The following is a 22,441-nucleotide window of genomic DNA, read 5'->3' as shown; positions in this document are numbered from 1 at the left end:
GGTGATCAATCAGAGGTTCAGGCCGTGACTCAGCAGTTCCCATACACCATAATTATAATCATCCATTATATAAAAGAGAAATGCTACTACACAAGTGTCTGAAAGGTGAGAATGTTCACTAAGACTAGTGTGACTGATGACTTTTTCTTTCTGTTTTTCTACATTTCCTTTAGGCTTCAGTGGCCACTTGGTAACAGGATATAAAGCCATAAGTACTTTTGTTCAAACTCTATTGTTTGCACCTGGTAAGATACAAATAAATATTTTTTTACCACTGTATTTTAAAAATCTCACATAAAATTAAAAATGATGATCCTTGACATCAAATTTGAATAATTGCTAAGAAAATATATAGAAATGTTTGGCAGCTCTCTGGCAAACATGTTATATGAATCCTAATATTTCTCATTTTGTAAATATTTTCCCATGAATTCCCAATATCAGCCTCGTTTTTTCTTAATTATATATATTCCATAGCATGTTTCTGAAAGTAAAAGTGTTTCATTATTCCTGCTGTCAGAAGTAAGCCTGGGTTTACAGACTTTTAGCCCTGGTTACCAAAATTAATATGTAAATAATAAGAACAAAGGATTCTGTAATTTCTAATATCTCTGATTTTTCTTCTGCACATTCTTTTGTGCACCTACCACAATTATCCATAATTTGACTTCAGAATAAACTAAACCAAGAACTGTTTACAACTGATAGCAATGAGCATTGCTGCATTCAGCATGGGAGACCAGATCTGAAACAGTTTCACTGACCATCTCTTACCCAATTTTGGCAAATGATTGATTTTTCTTCTTCTTCTATTTCACCTGAAGTTTCATTACCTTTTGTTTTACATTTTTCTGTTTGTTTGTTTTGTTTTGTTTCTTTCCATAAAGATTGCTGACTTGTGTCTTAATATTTCACTATACTGCAATCTCAAGGATCAAAGAAGTCAATCACTGCTGGAGGTGTTGGTGTCCAAAAATGCTTACAAGTTAATTTTAAAATGGTAAGATTAAATCCAAAGAGAGAAATATACGTCATTGTTGTCATAAAACATTTCCTAAGCTTTTCTTACTTTGTACGTATTTCATTCGATTATCTTATGTGCAGAATTTTATCAACTACGAATTTTGAATCTTGCAAGGAAAAATTAGTTAATTTTCAAGACATCTTGTTAAGATACCTTTCTTTGGACTGAGCATCTGGATTAAAATATAAATATCTTTATTATCAGGTGAAAATATCACTTCTCACCTTCTCACTTCTTACATAGGAAGCACATTTAGTAGTAACTGTTAGTAAGCAGAAAACAGGTCTTGAGTTCTGTAGTTATCCAACATTTCTTTGTATTAATATACTATGGAGTTCATAGATCTTGCCTGCTAAAACTTCTGGAGCTATTATTCTTCAGTTGTCTTTTACTTTGATCGACATAGGCTGGAAAGTCTAAATAAATAATTGAAGTTTTTTGCAAGGTTAATTTACTGTTAAGACCAATATGTGCCTTGCCACAATGTTTGAGTGGTAAGTTGCTTTTGTTCCCAGTTATTCTGATCTACTTAAATGCATGGATAAGACTTGTCTCTCCACTGCTATCCTCAAGCATAGCTATTCCATTCTGCAGAAATACTTCAGCTATTCTTGATGTATTCTTTATATAGGCTAATCTTTCTAAATCAAAATATTGAAGCATTTAGTGTTGCACTGTAAAATTTGTATCAACTGTTACCTTGTTAGCTTTGCTTAATGTTTTTAGCTTATGACGGTTATGAACACAGAGCTGGCTGATTAGGCAAAATTTGAGGTGCTTATTCTTTAAGAAGTTTGAATTGCTTACAAATCATATTTTTGATTATGCTGCTGAGGGTCACACTTAGAAAGTTGAAAATGTGATTTACACAGCAATGAGCAATCACGTTAATTCACTCATTTAAAACTTGTTCAGAAACAAGAAGATGAAATAGGGAAATATACACAATGAGGCTAATTGTCATCAGCTTCTTAACCCTTTCAGTGCCATAACAAAGTTAAGTGCACTTTTCCTTTAGTGAAATTTTTATCCAGGTGTACTGGTAGAAGGAATTCAAGTGATTAGTTGAGGACATCTGCCTTTTTGGCTGGCAGGAGATGGAATCTTTGCAGTCGTACTCTATTGATAGTGCCCCCTTTTGCCATTCATTTTCAGGCAAATCTTTTTATTCTAAAATCTATTCTTTAATTAAAACTGCTAAGTAAAAGCCACAGTGTCTCATGGATGAATGCAGAATTATTCATGGGCACAAATTCATATCTTAGGTATTAAAACAGAATATCTCCTATCTGTGCTTTCTTTCATAATTTAAATATTACATGTTTCAGATGGACTCTTTGACCGTGAAAGTCTTTCATGTGTGCCAAAGCTGTTGAAATAGATTTTCTCTTGAACATGAACTTTCCAAGAAAAATCAGTTTTGAAGAAAGAAAATTTGAGGAAAGGGGAGAAAACTGAAAAATGTATCTATCTTCCTGTTTCTTTGTTTATAGACATTTTTTGTCTCATCACCTTTATTTTACGCTAGGTAATGATTTCTTATCATATACTTTTGTCACTGTAAGCTTGGATGAGGAAGTAATTGAATGGAGCAGGAAGTTAGGTAATCCTTTGTAGCTGTGTTTAGCACTTCACATGAGAAGCTCCTGCTCCTGGAGCATGCTTAATACTAGATGAATGCTATGGTTGAACAGCACAGTTCTGCAATTTGTCTTTCTTCTATGGATGTTGTAATAGCTCTTTTTACTGTTTTTGTTTCAAATCAAGTTTCAAGACTAAATAATATCTAATTCAGAAATGACTAGGGTTTGTTTGGCTTGTTTTTTTTTTTTTTTTTTGGTTTGGTTTTTTTGGACATTTTGACATTTTAAATGTGTGATCTATTCCTGTAGATTACAAACAAACAAACAAACAAACAAAATATCTTCCTCTTATACATCTGCTATCTTATAAAGTACGTAGTGTCATCCTGTAATATAGCATGTTGAAAGATTCCATCAATAAACTCTGAACCATCATTTTTACAAGTCTGTATGAAGAAGGGACTGCCCTGATAAGTGCTTGTGACTTTGCACACCAGTGTTCTTCAAACTGAAAACTCATTTGAGTAGTCTGTGTGTTTCTGATAAACATGGTGAATTCTAACACAGTAATATGTCATCAGCAAATATTCTCTGGCTGGAAGCAAATGAACAAATATAAACCACCAAAGCAACTTCCACACTAACTCTTCTCCTTTGCCTATGATAGGAGCAAGTACATTAAGAAAGACAAATCATAATTCTTTCACCTTTCTCCTCAAAAGTATAAATAAATACTAAAAAACAAATTCAGACTTTTAGTGACGGTTGTATAACACACAATGTCTGAAGATGTACCTTCAAAAAATCCGAGCAAAGAAAAAACTGAAGTCACTTTTCACTGTGACTAAAGATTATTTGATATCAGTGTAAATATCAATCTTAATTTAAAAGGAGATCGTGACTCATGTATTACTGTGGAGTTGTCTGCTCCTACTGACACATCTAAATATAATGGAGAAAATAATTCCATGTATTCACTAGGAAGAGATAATTTAACCCAGAATTCCTCTTCAGCCTTCTGAATTCATACATTCAGATGGCTGACCTTACAATCTTGAAAATTATGAATGTCTTCTCCCTAGAGCTGACATATTATTTTATGGTTCTTTCCAACATTCCTGCTTAAGCACTATCATTCAGTAATGTTCTTTCTTGGAGATTGATTCATTCTTCAGGCTGTAACGAGCAGATACAGCCCTAAGTTTTAGTGGGTTTCTGTCTGTTTTTATCACACATATGACAAATGAGTTATTACAAATAAGTAAAACAATATTAGGGATGCATGTTACAAGTAATCCGTATGAATAATTATACGAAAACATGTAGTTTTGTTTCTGTACATGTACTTTTAAAGAAACTCAGAAAAGATATTGGTGCAGACATTTTTTAATCTGGTAAGAAAATTATCTCCATTCCAAAATCCTGAAGGGATAAAATTGTCTATAGAATTTGTCCTTAATCAGTAGAAATCTGCCCCTCCTAAATCTCAATAACTGTTTAGGGTAATCTTCAACAACTGAGCGCCGTCAGAGTTTGCACTAATGGTTATAATGTAGAGTCATCTAACCGATACCTTATTGCTACTTATCTAACATGGGCTTGAAATGAGGTGACATTGTAATAAGTTAATACAAATTACTTGTATAACTTTCACACTGCTTCTAGGCTGAGGCAAGCAATCAAAGGAAAGTTATTGTCTGCTTTTTTGAGATAATCATAATGTGTTCCATTTGATTAAATATGGCTCATTGTTAAAATAGTAGAAGAAAATGTCTAAGTGGTTTTTATTCTCCACCCTGTCTCAAACTTTCTGGTTATACAAAATTACTTACCTGGATTTAGGAAAATAATGGTATTTATTTTGCTTATGGAAGAAAAAGAGACTTCTTTCTGACTCATGAACACTTGCTATTGTAACATGGCCTAACTATAATTTGCAGATGTGTGCTAATGCCTATTGGTGTGACTTATGACATATCCATTTATAATATAATAGTATGTCTGTAGACACTTTGTATTTACTGATACAGCAAAGCACTGTCATAAGCACAGTTTTAACTATTTCCTTGATTCCTCCTTCATTTGGATCAGTGGGAAATAAAAGACTGGAATGGTACAGTTGGATTAATTGAGATCAGAGAATATACATGACAAGCCCTTTTTACTGTTATTTTTGCAAAAAGATTTGACAGACAAGCAAGTTTTACATGTGCAAGCAGTCTCTGAAAGAAGTGCAAGATACTTTCAAATTTGTGGACATGCAAAATTTACTATTTATACCAGAATCAAGTGAATAATTTTCACAGAGTGATTTATTCAGTGTATTTAGTTGCTTTTTATTCTGATGGAACAGACTTAAGTTCCCCCCTAAATTATTATTATTTGATGATTCTTCCTTTTAAATTTTACCTTAACTTGTAAGATCCAACCTTAAGACTGTGTCTTCTGCTGTCTTTTACTTTTCAAGCTCTGCTAAGTGTTTGATTGGAAAAAGACATAGGAGATTTTGTCAAAAAGAAACTGCTCATACAAGTAGATCTAGAATGGATCTTCTGACCATTAGTCAACTATTTTGCATCTGTGAAGAATTATTCTTGTAGAAAGTCTTAATCAGGAAGTCTTTTAAGTGTTACCATGCAGCGCCATAGAATACCCTGCAAGTGAGCAATAAGATCTCTGTCTAAAAATGTGTCACTGAAAGGTAGTAATGAAAGCTTTAAAAGCTTACATTAACAGAAGAGTAGGGTTTGTTTTTTTTTTTTTTGTTTTGTTTTGTTTTAATTATCTGTATAAAGTTTTCCATCCTTCTCACTAAGACAGTGTTTCAGAGGAGGCAGGAGTCTGTCAGCTCGCAGTAGTAATTTCTTTTTGTGTGTGTATGGACTGGCATTCCTATTAATAGAATAAACATTTCAGTAGCCTACTCTGATAACCTTGATCAGCAAGCATGAAGGTAAATTATCTATTTGGATTTTGAATATTTTTAATTACATGTGTAACTTTATTACCTTCTAGAATGTAACATCTTTACTTTTAGGGTGACAGAGCCCTGGAATGAACTGCTGAGAGAGGTTGTGGATTTTCTTTCTCTGGGGATATTAAAAACTCACCTGGACACTTTCCTGTGCAACATACTGCAGGGAACCTGGACTACACGATCACCAGAGGTCCTTTCCAGCAGGACAATTCTGACACCACGGTGGCCATTCCTCTAGGTGCTCCAAGAGAATCTAGAAATTTAGGACATTATAAAACTTAGTTGTGCCTCTGGCAGGCAAAAAAACATGGAAATTTAAAAATCTCAAACAATTTGTTACTTAGACAAACCTGTAAAATAAAAACAAGCTCCTGAAAGAAACATAAAATGTGAGAAAAAAATCAGTCTGTAAATGAGAGATACATGTGGAAAAACACAGAACTGAATCGTTTCTTGAAAAATTTATTTGTAGTTTCAGAATATTATAATCAGTAACAAAAAACACTCATTTTTTTAATAAATACTTCCTTCCTTTTCAGAATCAGTATTAAGTAATTTTCTCATTTTTAAGGTCCAAATATTATGCTTGCATAATGTAAGCCCTCTTTTAAAAGTGGGATTCCTACAAATCCCTAATACAATAAGCATTCTTTTTTTCCTAAGTATCCTTCCTAAGGCTTGACTTGTAATGGAATCCTAAATCCTGTGACTATCAAAGTTTGTACCTAATTACCTGAGTAAAAAATATAGCGAGTATGATGTGCTATTTGTTGAGTCTGATAAAAAGTTGTATAGTTGTGTATAGTGAAGCCTACTCAACAGCACTCTCAGATAATAGAACTCTTGTTCCCACATGCTCAGCTCTAGCTACATTAATCCAGGATGTGGAAAACAAAAGGAGCAACAGGTAAATTAAGCTATAATGAGCAGTAGCCTCTGGGAAGAGTGTAGGAGGTGGGGTTACTACATCTAGGATATCATGTATTGACTGGTTTTGTTAAGTGTCCTTTTCCCTAGGTAGGCTTAATTTGAGTGGTTATCAAGCGTCAGTCATAGCACAGAAGTCTTGGATTAGACATTGCTATTCACAATTTAAATCCAGATTAGAAAATTAATTTCAGATTTTGAGTGAGTAGTAGGTGAGAGCAGGTTCAGCATGTATCAGAGTTCTTCCACGGAAGCTGAGTAACTTACACTGGTTTATGCCTGCTTTTCATTTAAATTAATTCTCAAGAACTAATAAGTCATATTAGGTTTATGCTGACTCATTTCTTTCATTGTACAGAATACTGTGACTCAATAATTGTAGCTTGAAATACCATAGTTAATTTTAGTTCAAATACTTTTTTTTTTTCCGAACTGCTAGTTGATGTTATTTCCCTTTTTCAAGGGAGAATAGGCAACTTCTTTTTCAAGAATAAAATAAGGAAATGAAATGGCTCAGAGAAAGAGTTTTAAAAACACAGTTTACAAAACAGTTACTGACTCATAAAATGCTTATCAAAACTGTTTTTCAAAAAATAAAGAAAAAATCTCCAAACAAAATGAAAAAGAATTTTTAAAACATATCTCATTTTTACTGTCTTCAGTAGCTCACAGGGAGATCTAGAAATATTCTGTCCAGTTCTTTTTCTGCTCTACATAGCATATGTGTCTTTTAGCTCTGTAATTTTCTTCCACAGAATCTCTTTCCCTCTCTGCAGCTTAATGACTCCCAATTTCCTTTGTTGTACCATCTGGTTCAGTCCATGTCTCTGGGGCATTATTCCTTTCAGACACAATGTAAGTAATAACGCCATGATTAATTTTTGAACTGTATGTGGCATTTTACAGAAGCACTTCTTGAGCAGTTTTATCAGTGGAAAATAGGGTTACTTGCTGACAAAAAGAAGAATAAGTAATGAAAAAGCATAATGTCAGTTATTTTTACTACTTGAAGTATTCTGCAAAATTCAGTCTTCATATACTGGTATTCACAGCTGAAAGTATTAGAATCAAGTAGAGCTCATAAAATACTTAGAATTCTTGTGTAAGAAACTTCCCAGTTCCTGTATTCCAAACCCTAAGAACATTCAGAAAACAGAGTATTCTTTGCTTATGGCCTCCATGACCTTCTATTACCATCACTCAGACAAAAACCCCTGAGACCTCTCCTTTAACAGTTTTTCAGAGACTTGCTGCTATACCTGTTCATTCTGTTTTGTGCTCACTTACTCTCTTACAGGTTTCTACTTTCTCTTCTAAAATCCATTCTTCCCAGAAAAGCGAATGAATTCATCACAAAATGAGCTTACCCAGCTGCCAAATTGAATGCTGGGGTGGAGTGGACAAGAGACACTTTTTTGTCTGAGTTCAGGTACTTAATGCCTCAGCTGCCTAACTGCATAGAGGAGCTTAATCACAGAAGCATAGAATCACAAGGTTGGAAACGACCTATAAGATCATCTAGTCCAACCGTCTCCTCATCACCATTGCCACCACTAGCACTAAAATGGTTCTTTAATGGTTCTTTACATCTTCAATGGTTCTTTACATCTGCCCTAAATGACAACTGACTGCTAACACCCACCACTGTCAGCAATTCATAACAATTTCCATAACCTATCCATAGTATTAAATATTTAATCAGGATTGTAATAAATAAGTTATGCACGTGAGTGCACACTCACTGTACAGGAAATAAATAGAGAGCAAATAGACTTCTAGAGTGATTCAGTGTCAAAGAGAAACCTAGTAAATTAGGAAAATTCAATCCTTTCAAAGTAGCTGTGAAATAATTCAAAAAGAACTGAAATAAAGTCATACTGAATCATAATAAGAGACTTTGTAATTGAAAACATTATTTTTTCACAATTACATTACACCTAAAAGCTTTGCATTACTTTTAGTATATTATGCTTCTGCTTCAATCACTAGGCATTAGATAAGTCACTTACTTGCAGTTGCCAGTTATTACTTGAGATAATTTCTTCACACTCATCATACTCTATTTTTCTTTTGCTATTATTCACTTCTGTTTTCCTTTGCTGAATCTGAACAGTGTGTTTCATTCCTTCCAAACTGTAGACTTTAACAAATCTCTAATTGAATATGACATCCTCAAGGGGTGGATTTATATATATCACTTCAGGAATTCAACAGGATGACTTGGCAGGTTTATTTTTTATGAGGTATGAAGTTATATCAACCCCCAGGAAGGAAAGAAAGTTAGTGCGGAGGCAAGGACTGCAGGCATTACACTGTCCAGAGACGAATTCCTGACGGAACTATTTGCATCAGCTAGCTCTTTAAATCATTCTGTGGTTGTAATTAGATAATCATGGCCAAAATAATAAACCTCAGAGATTTTAATCTGAAATTCTAGTCCAAAGCTGAGTCTCCACAGTGCAGCAAGAGGCTGTTTGGACTTATTGACCTGCCTTAGTTGTACATTTACCTCCAGAACTGAATCTTTAGCTTTCTTAACACTGCTGAGCAGGTAAGCATGGTTGTCAGTCAAGGGCTGAGAGTGACACAAATGGCCTCAAAGAAGACAGATGCGTTTATTACCCTGTATTACAATATAATATACCTTGATATCTCTTGCAACCTGCCATAGAATCTCTCATCACTATTTCTATGACATGGTTTGTCTGTCAACTAATCTGACAGATCATTTTTATTGTTTTTGAACCAAATTTTCATGAATGCTAATTTATCATAGCATCAAGCCACTTGTTTAACTTTGAACTATACATAGTTACTGAAACACGTGCCTTAGCGCAAGCTTATCTTTGAGACTTAAAATAATATTCTGTATAACATTAATAGGATGCCATTACCCTTAAAGTACTTATTATGTCTTTAAGTGATTTCAGTAGATGAATACATAGACTAGCTGTGCAAGATAATGAAGGATAATGAGCAGATTAGCAGATTTCTGGTCTCTCATTTTGTCTGAAGAACTGCTGTCAGAAAACATTTAAACTTTCTCAAGCTTTAGATGTATGTATCATTACTTCAAATAGGGTCTGTGTTGGAGGGCAGGTTCAGTAGTGCTGAACAGAAACGTACCTGATGAGTTTACTGTTCAGACTTAGTATATATCTCGTGAACATTATTTCCTCTTACTGACACTGGTTACTGAAAGCAAGAAACCATAATTCCAACAAAAACATGAACACAGATAAATAATTTAAGGGCACCTGCCATCTGGAGAATAGTTAAATGTATGTGACTTACATGTGGTACTAAATTATTATTATTTGTTTGTGGTACTGGGTATTAATAATGATATTAATCTTTCTAAATGTCAGATAATTACGTTACTGTAAGTCATGATTTTACAAAAAAAAAAAAATAATTGAACTTATTCTAATAATTTAGTGTACATATATGTGATTTTAACATAACCAATAAAGTCATTTGCATAGAACAATATGTTTAGTAGGAAACATTGGCCATTACTTCATTTTCAAGCATAGCTTAAGATTTTGACTTCAAAATAGGGTTGGCATCTCTGTTCCATATAGTGCAGAGTAACTATAGCATTCATACTTGGCAGAACTGTCTCTGCCATTTCTAGAAGACTGTTTACCTTTTTTTTTTCTTTTTTTTTTTCTCCCTGAAAGTAACATTAGCAGCAGGTTGGCTTTAAATTTTTTTCATTTCGCTGTTCCTGTTACTACTGCCCACAGATACTGTAAAATCCACACATAACTAAACACATACCCATTCTGGCGAGTAGTTCTAGGTGCCTATTAAAAATTCAAGCAACCTAAGATAGCAGGCAGTTATTTTGAAACTGCCTTCATGATTCACCAGACTTCCTTTGTGCAAACTTGAATCAAGGGAGTATACATGGGTAAAATAAAGAAGAGTTGAAGGTTGCAGAGAACCTTAGTCAGCTGCTTTGCTTAGCAGCCATGTAGGGACCTGTATCTTATAGTTTTGGACTGCTTGTCATCCTCTTGAGACCACCAGTCAGTTTCAAGGGATTTTCACAACACATTTGAAAGTTGAAATGAGAGAAATTAATGAAGTGTTTTGTTTCTCTTCTTCAATAAATTTGAAATAAAAAACACTGAGCAAGTTCAAAAGTGAGTGGAAATTGTCTTTCCCCTTTTACTTGAATGTATCTTTAAGATGTAAGGCCACAATCAAAACACTACTAACTTTTCCTTTGTTTTGTATAATTATTTTCATTATTCTGTAGATCAATTTCCTATGGTAGTTTCCACGTCTTTTGAAAAAAAAAAGAAAAAAATAAAAAAATAAAAAGAAAGCAGATTAAGCTTTATCAATACTATTTTATCAAACTTTTTTCTAAGAGATCTGATGAGAAACTTGTTTTGACCTTCTTTTTTTAGACAGTTAGAAGATGATAGTTCTTCAAAGCACTAGCCTTTCGTTATTAAGTATTTAGAAGACTGAGAGATGGTATAAATCTCCAAACAAACTCATGTCATATCTTTACTTTTAGTCAGATTTCTACCATCAAGAGTATTAGAAAGGGTATTTGCAGACTCTTAGAGTTACAGCTTGAATTAGCTAAGTTAAAATATGAATCTCTGTAGGATAATAAATTCTTAGATTATCTTCTCAATATTGGCAACTAGACTTCCTTCTAGAAGGAATTATCCCCAAGCAACACTTTACTTTTTTTAACCTGAACCTTCAGTGTTTCAGAACAAAAGATAATTAGAACTGGTGAATCCCCATAACAAAAGAATATCAGAGGTTACGAGTTTCTGATGAACTTGTTCTTTACTCAACTTCTTTCTGTTGTCCCCAGAACAGAAAAGAAAAAAAAAAAAACCACGTCTTTTAACTTGGTTGGAAATTTTTAGTCATTGCATTGTTGTTTTTCAAAGGAGTAGAATCAAGAAGATCTAGATGGATAAGCATATTAAAAAAAAAAAAAAAAGAAAGAAAAAAAGGACAGAAGTAAAAGAAAACTAATTTCCTTGATCAAATAAAACTTCTTGCTCAGTAGCAGAAAGAAGTAGTTTATGGATTTTCTGGGACCTTGTATTAGATGGATTTCTTCCATCTCTGCATAATTGAAAGAAACAAGCAAAATATTTACAAAGAAAAAAAAAACCAACGTTTTTTCAGGCTAGTATACCTTGCAAAGAGGACTAGAGATTTAGAGATGCAAGATATATATTTCCTTTATATATGTAGCATTAATTCATCCCTGTCTTATGAAAATTACATTTAAGACAAAGGACACTTAAAATTTAGGTGCTTTATTTAACCCTACACTTTTGTTCCAGATATTGACATACTTTCTACATCATCTTAACTCAATATTGTTTTTGATGTCTGAGTAAAAGTTTTCTCTATCTATAAAAAGACACAGCCTTAAAAATAAATAGACATCCATATATGACTCTATACTTGAGGTAAGTGAGTAATATCCTTTTTTGTAAAGCTTGCCTGATACTGAAGGCTGGGTGATGATTTCATTCATTCCTTTATCATAACAGGTGAAATAACTGTTTCTTTTCTAATATATGTAAATGCCTTATCTGTGATCCTATTATAAAAGAAACCTAATAGTACTGAAATTACCTACAAAAGTTATAATTTCTTGTTAGAAACAAAAGAACATACAGTGCCTGTATAGTACTGAATTGCAACTATAACATTTATGGTAGAGTAGTGGCAAATGTCGTTCTTCAGTTTACAAAATACTCCATGTATTTTGCAGCAGCTGCACAACTGATATTATTCTACTGTTCTTTACCTTGAAGCCATTATCTTGTCATATTTAGTGTATTATATTTAGCATACATCAAGGTAGGGAGAAAGCAGAAAGTCTTTGAATTGGATGTGCTTCCTCCTGTGAGTTTAAAATGCTATGAAGTTAAAAAAAAAAATAATTAAATGAGCAAGATTTCAAAACACTAGAAGGGAGATTTTTTTAATGTTTCACCAAAACTGTCTGCAAATTCTTTCATTGCCTAAGGGAGATAGTTAAAAGAGTACTTGAAAACTAGCACTAAAATGAATCAGGCTTACCTTTTTTTTCTCTTTTTTTTCTTTTTGCTCTGAATTAATAGGCAGAGTATTGCTTTTTCTGTAGGGTATTTATATTGGAAAATTGCACACTATTGCTAATACTGTTGTTTAGGGCTTCACTGCTAGGAAAATTCCTTTACTTGGAAGAGTCGAATACCTGTTTGACTAGTGAACACTATTACTTGTTTTACCTCTCTTATCTCTTGATTATTTTTAAATCTTATTAGATGAGAAAATTCGATAAAGCCTCTTTTTATTATTATTATTTTTTTATTATTATTATTATTTTATTTTATTTTTATTTTTTGTTAGAAGCACCTTTGGAAATGGAATATTTTCTGAAGATCAGCATTTAATGAATAAACCGAGAACAGCATCTTTAGACCACAGGAACCCTTGGAACATTATTTGTATTACAGATGTTTTCTAAACTGCATTCAAATTTACACGTGCCTCTGTTGACGAAAGAGAGAAGGTGTTTTTAAGAAAGTCTTTTTTTATGTTCATATATAACAGCAGATTAGCAAAGATCTGATGGACTCTGAGAGCACTGGAAGCTATAGGAAGACTTGCTTATCTTAAACAAGAACTGCTTACATCTGCTTTCTGTTTGAGCACAAGTCTCAGTGTGTCTTAGCCCTGGAAGGAGTACACACACACACACACGGTATACACTATATATACTGGATTCCAATGAAAAAATTCCAGTGCTGAAGACTAAATGCAGTTAGAATAAGAAATCCGAAGCTTTGTTTCTTACACTGATTGGTGGGGTCAACAGGAGAATATGAAGCTTCCATAGGAGCTGCTAGGGCTTTCTGCTTTTAAAGGGGAAACAGGGGGAAAAGTGCAAACACATAAAGTAACGTGCTCAGTATGATGTATGAACTTAGGTGATGAGGAATAATTCATAACCAATGAATTCATAATATCTATGCTGACATTTGGACATAATAAATTAACAGAAAAGATCTCTATATTGCTGTGCTTAGGTAGTCTTTGCACTCACTTCTTCAAGCTTCTTCCCTAGGACACACCCTGACACTTGGAAGGACTGTAAGGACTGCTATCTGCACGAATAAAGCAAGCTGCATCTTTGACATAGGTTAAGTATATGTCTTGTAATGTAACATTTCTTGCCCCTTAGTGCACTGTTACTAGCCCCGTTCAGACCATTTCCTGTACCAAACCCCCTTTGGCAGCTTAACATCATGACCTTTATCTCAGTCTGGGCATGGGTATGCATGTGCCCTTCCTTGCATCAGGAATTATTTTCTCTTCAATATGTGGTCCACTAGTAGTAAAGCACCCTCCTCTGGAGTGATTGTGAACTCACTTAGCCTTTGTTACGCTGGAGACATCCTGGTAAGGAACGCCTTCTGTGGTTTGGGTGCACTGTCAGAAGTCTGTCTTTGCCCTCGAGTCATAGTTAACACCCATTCTGCAGAATTGTTATTCTGTGGAGTGATAATAAAACAAAACAAACAAACAAACAAAAAAAAGCCACAGGAAAAAGAAAAAAAAAGAAAAAAAGAAAAGAAAAAAACCCACAACATATTGCAGCCCTGTTGTGTTATTTAGTCTAAGAGCAAATAGAAGCTTTCCTGCCCACTTTGTTTCCTGGTTTTGGATGTGAGAGTATGAAAGGATGTTTGCTGTTCATGTTTTGGAGTGCTTTTTTGTTTGCTTGCGTGGCACCGTGTTTCATATTGCTGCTTTTAGAGTATTTTCCCTGAAGACAGAGAATCTCTTTTTTCACTTTTCATCCTCTTTGCCCACTGAGCTGATAGAAGTGGTCTTTATGTTGCTCTGCTGCTGCACTGCATTACATTTATCATTATGGAGGCTGCATGAGGCCAGATATCTAATTAATGACATTAGAAGGGCACAGGTTGAGGGAGAAAGGCAATACAGTTTTTGATGAGGTCAGGTTGGTGATTACATCTAATGTTCTTCAGGTAACTTTTCACTAATCTATGGGAGCAAATCCCATATACCTATAGGAGAGCAGCAAGCAGAATCTTGTAAGGCTACAGTGCACAATGTTTATAGAAATAACACCATGTTTTTTCTTGTCTAGAAGAATTCACCTACCTATTCAGAAAACAACAAAATACCAAGCCTTTCAGACAATATTATGGCCAACATAGTTTCTGTTTCTGAAATCCCACTTCATGCTGCCAGCAACATGTTCAGACAATGTCATGCTGAACTGCACAGAACATTTCAGGCTTTTAAGGAAAAAAGGGAGATTCCTTTTTTTTTTTTTTTTCCTTCCTTTTTTCCAGGCAATTTGCATTTGTAGCTTGTTGCCTGCTTTTTCTTTGGAAATTACTATTCTATGCTCTGCCTAAATGAGAAATTAAGTTGTTAAAAGCATTACTGTAGAAAAAAAAGACATTTTAAAAAGGTATGCTTACAATAAAAAGACTTTTAAAATACATAGATCCTAAAGGGTGAAAAGAAAAAACTTCTAGGATTTGTTGCGGAAATTAATTTCAGATTTTACCTTTACAAAATGAAAGACTTTTAAATGATTTCCTTGCACGCAACAGAAAATTCCACTGTTTTCTTTACTTAACAGCCTATACTATCGTCATTCTCCTTTTTTATTTTTTTAATAATATTACTGAGTGCTCAAAAACCACATTCTCTATAATGTTTTCTGTTTTCACTGCGCTATTTCTACAGAGAAAAGCATGTACCAAGACAGACCATGAAAGCAATGGCAAGGATAGCAAGTGACCTGATTTTCACCTATGAACAGCTGCTGTGGTGAGATTGCTAGATGGGTACAGGTGTGTCTATTTTACCTGGGCAAATGGAAGCAGCAGCTTTTATTCAAAACAGTGGTTACAATTTTGAGCACCTGGTGAGAGACTAACAAGCAGCATACAGAAATTGAAATCACAATAGATTTGTGTTTATATGCACTCCTTACAAAAATAAGAAGAGCTACTCTGCAACTGCAAGGGTAGATTTTGGTTTGAACCACAAAAACCAACCGGCAAATATTTAAGTTTTTCCTTCCCTTGGAAAATTCCTGTTTTGTGGTGGAGATGGAAGAGGGTTATAGAAGTCTGAATCATGCATGTACTGCCTGAACAGATTTCCAGCAAACGAAAGCGTTCCTAATTCCAGGTCCTTCAAAAAAAATTGTTAGCTTCAGTATTTATATTTCTATAGCTGTTGCCCGTGTTTACATGAACTTAAGTTGTATTCTACCATTCTGTCCAGCTCACTGTGGTTTTGGAGCTGGAGTTTAGTCAGACACATTCTTTCTTGAAAACATGGGCCACCTTCTTTCGCATCTGTTTCTAGTTCCTTTATGCTGATGTAAGTTCTAGCGCATTTGCCTTTCAGAACCGCACAGGCAGTGCCATCCTCCCTATGCTCTTTCCTATGCCTTGTCATGGTTTTGTATAATTTCCACCCCACATCAAAAGTCAGGTGGGAAGAAGCACTTCTCTTCATAAAATATTCAAAGTACTACCAAAGTGTTGTGGATTACATCAGTGAGTCACACTGAAAAAAGTATAGCAGGCAGAAAAGACTATGGGAATGGCTTACTGAAACAGTATGACATAATGTAAAAATTGTCAGATGGACCACCAAAATGGTAAGGTAAAGCAAAAGGACATACTTGCAGCTTAATTTTTCTCACATAGTAAATGGTGCATGTGTAGGGCAGGAATAAAATAGAGAATTTCTTCCAAATAGCCAAGCTGCTTTGCTGTTGCACAGGTATTTTTACAGTTGTACAACTGGCTTTCTCCAGGACAAACTATGTATGCAAATTGTCTTTTTGGAAATTTATTCAGTGTTGTCAACTGCAAACAAAGTATGATTTGAAAAATGGTGTGAGTACCTGTGACAACTTGAAGTACTTGAACTGACAGCTTATGCCTTGTTTACTTTTGGCAACTGTCTGTTTACATGACAGAATCCAAAGCCTGTCCTGAATGGCAAGAGTGTTTGCATCCAGTATTTTGCTCCACTTTAAGTTGAAGCATGAACAAACCGGCAGTTTGCTACTTTCTCCTGCATGTATAGCAGGATGTAATACAGACACAAACAACTTAAGTTTTTATTTGAAAAATACTGCAAAAGTTATAGAGTGTCAATGAAGGGCATCACTTCTGTCCTAGGTCAGTGCAGTAGGAAGAAAGAACTAAAAGCTACGAGAGAAAGCAAAAGTACTTTTTAAATCTCCACAGCTCAGCCTGGTCTTGTGTAGCCACAACCTGATTATCCCTGAGTACATGTATAACCTTGGAGATACACAGCTCTGCTTCCTACCTACAAGACCAGCGTTCTCCTGTACTGTACTATAAAGTATGATAAAAATGAGCCAAAAAACAAGCAAAACCCTCATGTTTCTCAGTAGACCAAGGGGAGGCTCCTATAATTATCTAATGTAACTATACAAGAGATGAGTTACCTATGTATCTGTCCTGTTGTCTTGCATTAAGTTAATAGATATTCTATGTATTAAATGAGTACTATGTTGCAATTTAAGTGTAGGCAGGAAAATCTGACAGGTACTCAAATAAAATAAAACTTTTAGCTATTTATATCAATTTAGATCTACTTTTCAAAGTCACAAGTTACGCTTCTGAAACAAAAGTGATGTCTAATCATCACCGTGACCAATAATGCTATCTTAAGTTTCCTCTATTAAAAATTGTTCAGCTGAAAACTTCTAGGTTTTTCACTATATTCTTTTATAAGTTTAGATTGTGTAAAGGAAAGAGCAGCCTAATTTTGTACAGAAAGCAAGATATACTAGTGTTTTGATTATCTAAACAAGAAAGCTAGAATACTGGACAAGGAAAGTTATTACTTCTTTATTCTTGGTTTAACCGAGGAAGATAAAAAGATAAAGGGGACAAGGGAAAGGAAGGTTTTGCAGGTGCCAAGTACTCATAAATTCTTTAAGCAGCATAGTTGAAAGAAGGTAGTGGGAAAGGTCTATTTAATTCTTGTGCATTGGGAGGAAAGGAGTTCTTAATGAGTTTTGTTTCATAAACTCTACTGATTCAGGCTAGGACAATTTAAGAGGTCATCACCCTTAACTGTCCATCACATTCATTGAGTGGCATTTACAAGCCTTGAAACTGGCTGAAGAGCAGCGAGTCTGATCCTAAGGTGCTGCAATTTAAAACCCAGCGTATTTATGCAGAACATCATTGATTTCAGTCTGTGTTAATGTATTGATCTACGTACTACCACAGCTGAGAACTCTGATTCATGATCCCTATTGAATTTCACAGTTTTTAGCAGCACAAGTCACTCTATTCCAGACTTACATGTCCTGAACAGCTTACATACAGTATTATCCAGCTAGCACCCCTGTACATGTGGGCTTCATGTTTTTGTGTGTATTCAGGGATCTCAATAAAGCCTAGTGTTATAAAATGTAATCTGTTACACCTCAACACTGACAAATCCTACACATCGTATTCCAACAGTAATGACAACCTTTGTTTCCTCCATGTAATAAATTTAAATCCATAGTATGTGTCTTTTTGGAAGAAAGAATTTTAAGTGAAAAAGACACCAGATTTGACTTGCTGAAATATTATCAAGACAATTCACATGTTATTTCTTCATTTGTTTTCTGAAGTATGACATTAAGAACATAACTACGAGATAAGTAAATGTCTGCCTTACTATAACAATAAAACTACAAGAATTTTCTGCACCTAAGGATGTAGCTGTTTTGCTACAAAATTGCATTACAAATGACCTGAAAATGGAATACTTTTTTTTTTTTTAAAGTTCTGTTGCATTTAAATATGGACAGAGAACACTACATTACTACCTACTTACATTGTAAAGCTAAATATATCCATCTCATTAATATAAAGTATTCCAGAAAACTCCAAGTTGATTGTTTCTGATGCCTTCAGAAATACTTGAAAAATAGATGGGAGAACAGATATACATTCAACATGAAGTAAACAAAACAATTTGTTAAGCATGTTCTCTTTGCCCTCAATAGGCCATAAGGGTACTCTGCGAAGCTTGAACTCTAGTCGTATATTGTCACTGTGAAGTTATCACTGAAGGAAAACCATGACAAAACTAATTGTAATCTAAACATGAATTTTAGCATGCAGGAGGGGGTGGAAAAACTCATAATTGAAATTTATATTAATATAATTCTATTCATTCAATACTATAATGTTTTCTCTTTTTTATTCAGTACACCTGAGAACAAAAGAAGTTCTTGAACAAGTTTTATTTCCTAGAAAACTCTTAGTTTTGTAAATAAAGTGTTTCTTGGAATGACTTACCTTCCTCTTGTGAGAAAGAAGGTTCAGTTTTGTTTTGTTTCAACTGTTTGCTTTTTGTTCAACCTTTGTTGAACAAAACCCTTGAAGAGTAAAGATACACCTTAGTAACCGGATTGTAGGGACAAAGGATGAGCTCTTTCATACTTTTACTCTATTCTTTTTTATAAACACACTCTCTTGTTGTTGCCTATTATAACAACCGTGCCATTAAAATAGTACATGATTTTTCTTGAAGATATTCCTGACTCATGCTGAAATATTTGCATTTTTTAACCTAGCATGGCATGAGTTTGAATTGAACATACTACTATTTTTGCAGTTAAATTAGAACTATATAAGTACTCTTATTTCAGATTTCATGTATGAAAACTACTTCCTCACTTAAGAAAGAAGATCATCAGAAGCCCTGCAACAACCAGAACTCAAAAGCAAATACAAGAAAAACCTACTGAAATACAAGATTTTACTTTTAGCAGTGTGACTTCAATGAAGATTGGGCTTTCTAAAGGTGTTTTCTTTAAATCGAAGTTTCTCACAGATACTTTGAAATGAATAATCTACAATTTTTCCTTACATTTTCTTACATCACAAAAATCATATTCATTATATCACAAGTAGGACACCATTAGTATTGCAAAACAAAACAAAAAACAATCAGGCAACAACAACAACAAAAAAAAACCAACAACTACGTTTTTTAAGTCAGATGTAAAGCCAAGAAAATCTAAACAAATATACCACTGGGAGTATGAGGTGAAGTTATTTTAGTTATCTCAGTGAAAGTTCATGTAATAAGCAGTGAGCGAGGATGCGCTCAGACACAACAGCAGTAATCACAAACCAAAAAAAACCTACTTACCTTCAGAAGTTCTATAAGACTCTTAGATGAAACACCCTCACCTCCACTGCCAACCCTTAAATGAGGTCTGGGAAAGGGTGGAACCTGACTCCAATCCTTCCTGTCATTCAGGTGTACTGCATGAACCTGAGCTCCCCTAATTAGCTCTGCCTTCCCACCAGGTATTCCATCACTGGATCAAGTCATGAAAGCAATTCCACAACATCTTCTATCTTTAATGTAAAAATTGACTTTGTTACTTTTCTTTTAAATCAACCTCCACATTTTCATAAAAAAATGAGCTTTTAAAATCATTTTTGAGTATGAAAATGGTTTCCTCTTGAAATATAAAAATATAACACAGGGTTTTTAGAGAAAACAGGAATTCAGCAGATCTGCTGGGGAACAAGTAGAAACATATCTGGAGTATTTTCTGTTGTCAGAAGACAGTGTATAACAAGCTGATATAGAAGAAGCAAACTCATTGCCTAAAATGCTAAATGCTCTTTTACACACATTTCCTGTAATCTCTTACTCTTTGTTTCACTTTCTAATTTTTGTGGAATTTTCTAAGAAAGTAAGTTTTAAAAGTGAAGGAATTAATGAGGTTCAGTGGATCAAGTATTTGGCTCTCTTCTAATTCTGGTTCTGAATGTTCACCTCTAACAAAATCTGGTCATTTCTGATTTATACATAGCTAACAGAAACATGACAGAATATGGTAGTCTGGCTTGAATGGATGCAACATGGTATTAAATGAAATGTGAACCGGTCAGCCCTGCAGTGAAATATCCAGCGGCTGGATGTCTCCAGATAGCAACTACTGGTCTGTGAGAGTTGAATATTTATTCATCTGGTCATATTCTTCCTTCACAATTGCGCTTCTCTACCCCATATGTAAAGGAAAAATGATATTCTGTTATACTGATACTATTTTCTTTCTAATTCATCCAGCAGAACACTTTATTTTATTAATTATTCATTATGGGGAAATCAACTATGATTTTGATGATTAAAAAGAAAAGTAGACAAAATATAATGTTAACTCACTTGCAAGCAGAAAGTTCAGGGCCTATAGAATCAAACTTTGTTCAGTGAATTAACTCTCAAGATCTAAAATTTCTTCAGATACAAAGGGCAATGATGAATTGTTTTAAACAAGAACATAAGAACAATAAGATGTACTGACCTATGCACAACTCTCCAGTTTGCCAATCTCAACTAAGCAGAAAGATTGCCAAATTTAAAACCCACTGGCCAGATGAATGGCTCTTATTTCCAGCATACACACATGGTGAAAAACTCCATTAGCATTCATATACATCAAAAGTTATACGTTTTACAAGACTCTTCTTCTAGGATACGGATCAGAACTACTACTGTGAGAGTTGCTGAGAAGCACATTTACACGAGTGCACTGGATGCAGGAAGTGTTGAGACGGAATAAGAAGAAAAACAGACTATTAATTAGGGTACAACAAATACATATTACGACAGTTTGTCTGGAAAAATAATGTGTTCTTGATTTATTTTGCTAATCATGCATGACGGCGTTGCAAATAAATGGAATAGATTGCAGTATTTTTAAAAGGTGACAACATACTGAAAAGTAATATACAATTTGGCTAACAGTTGATAATACAAATATTTTTACATGTGAATGTTAATTTTATATTTTGTGGATTTGAGTGAAGTCTGATGAAATGAAATGTAATGAGATGTAATCAGACTTAGCGGGTTTTTCTTTTTCATAGTCTGGAGACGTTCTTAGTGTTTTTGTTGACATTTGAAATAGGTTTAGACTTATGTAAGTTTTGTAACGATAACCTGTAAAGATGTTGACTAGCATATTTTCAATTAACCATGACATTATGCAAGTAAACATTTATGAAGATGTGCTTTTCTCCAGAGATAAAGTTTACTGAATTTTTACTGTCCTTATTTTTTTAACAAACATTAACTGTCTTTTTTAATCAATACGAGATGATATGATCAAGGCCAACCAGCATGCAGAGATAGTGTCAAACATGACCTGTTCTGCCTTCTCAAAAATAACATTAAAACTTATTTACCTTCTGCTTTCTTTCTTACTAGTAAAAATAGAAGCAACAACAAAAACAATATAGACATTGTATGGAAACTGTTTCTGAACAAGAAAAGTACATACTGTCCTTTGGGAAAGATAGCTAGAGTGATCTCCAGCTTTGTTACTGCATGATAAACGTTAAGAAAAGAACATTTGAAATAACCTGAAAAGTAGACTATTCTGTACTATACTTCATGGAAAAATCCACCAAAGAATTCCTCATCTGAAGTGGAGAAAAAAAGTAATGGAAAAGAAATGTTGTTATTGCAGCTTATACATTTACAAAAGGTTAGCAATGTACCAGCATACATATAATCTTTTTCCTGGTAATCCAGAAATTCTCTGAGTATTTTTGTTTAAAAAATGAAAGTACATGCATTATCTAAATGAAAAGCCTCAAACTAGTATCTTATATAGAATTAGAGTACAAAAAAGAATACGGTTTTGAAATCCTGATGAGTAAGGAAGTCATGAACTATAAATTTAAATGTTTTTCATTAACTTTGTGGCTTTTCTTATGGTAACTCCTAAACTGCTTATGGTGGAGTGAAAAAAAATGTCATGCTCTTTCTTTTAGTAGAAGTGATTAGCCCACATATTAGTCCACAGCAATAAGTGGTGTGTTCTCA

The 22,441-nt window shown here is 34.1% G+C and overlaps 1 long non-coding RNA gene across 1 annotated transcript in view; it reads right to left on the bottom strand.

Annotated features, from left to right (window-relative positions):
* Nucleotides 1-19,787, bottom strand: part of LOC122179535 — a 20,539-nt gene extending 752 nt beyond the window's left edge. The window contains exons 1-2 of the long non-coding RNA XR_006178725.1: nucleotides 19,748-19,787; nucleotides 5,718-5,837 (exon numbers count right to left, since the gene is read on the bottom strand). This is a non-coding gene — a long non-coding RNA (uncharacterized LOC122179535). The remainder of the gene's footprint in view (nucleotides 1-5,717; nucleotides 5,838-19,747) is intronic.
* Nucleotides 19,788-22,441: the final 2,654 nt, after the last annotated feature.

The sequence above is a fragment of the Lagopus leucura genome, unplaced genomic scaffold, assembly GCF_019238085.1.
Source record: "Lagopus leucura isolate 7727_CA_CO unplaced genomic scaffold, USGS_WTPT01 Super-Scaffold_100004, whole genome shotgun sequence".
NCBI classification, from domain to species: domain Eukaryota; kingdom Metazoa; phylum Chordata; class Aves; order Galliformes; family Phasianidae; genus Lagopus; species Lagopus leucura.
The sequence above is the reverse complement of the archived record's forward strand: the minus strand, read 5'-3'. Positions and strand labels throughout refer to the sequence as shown.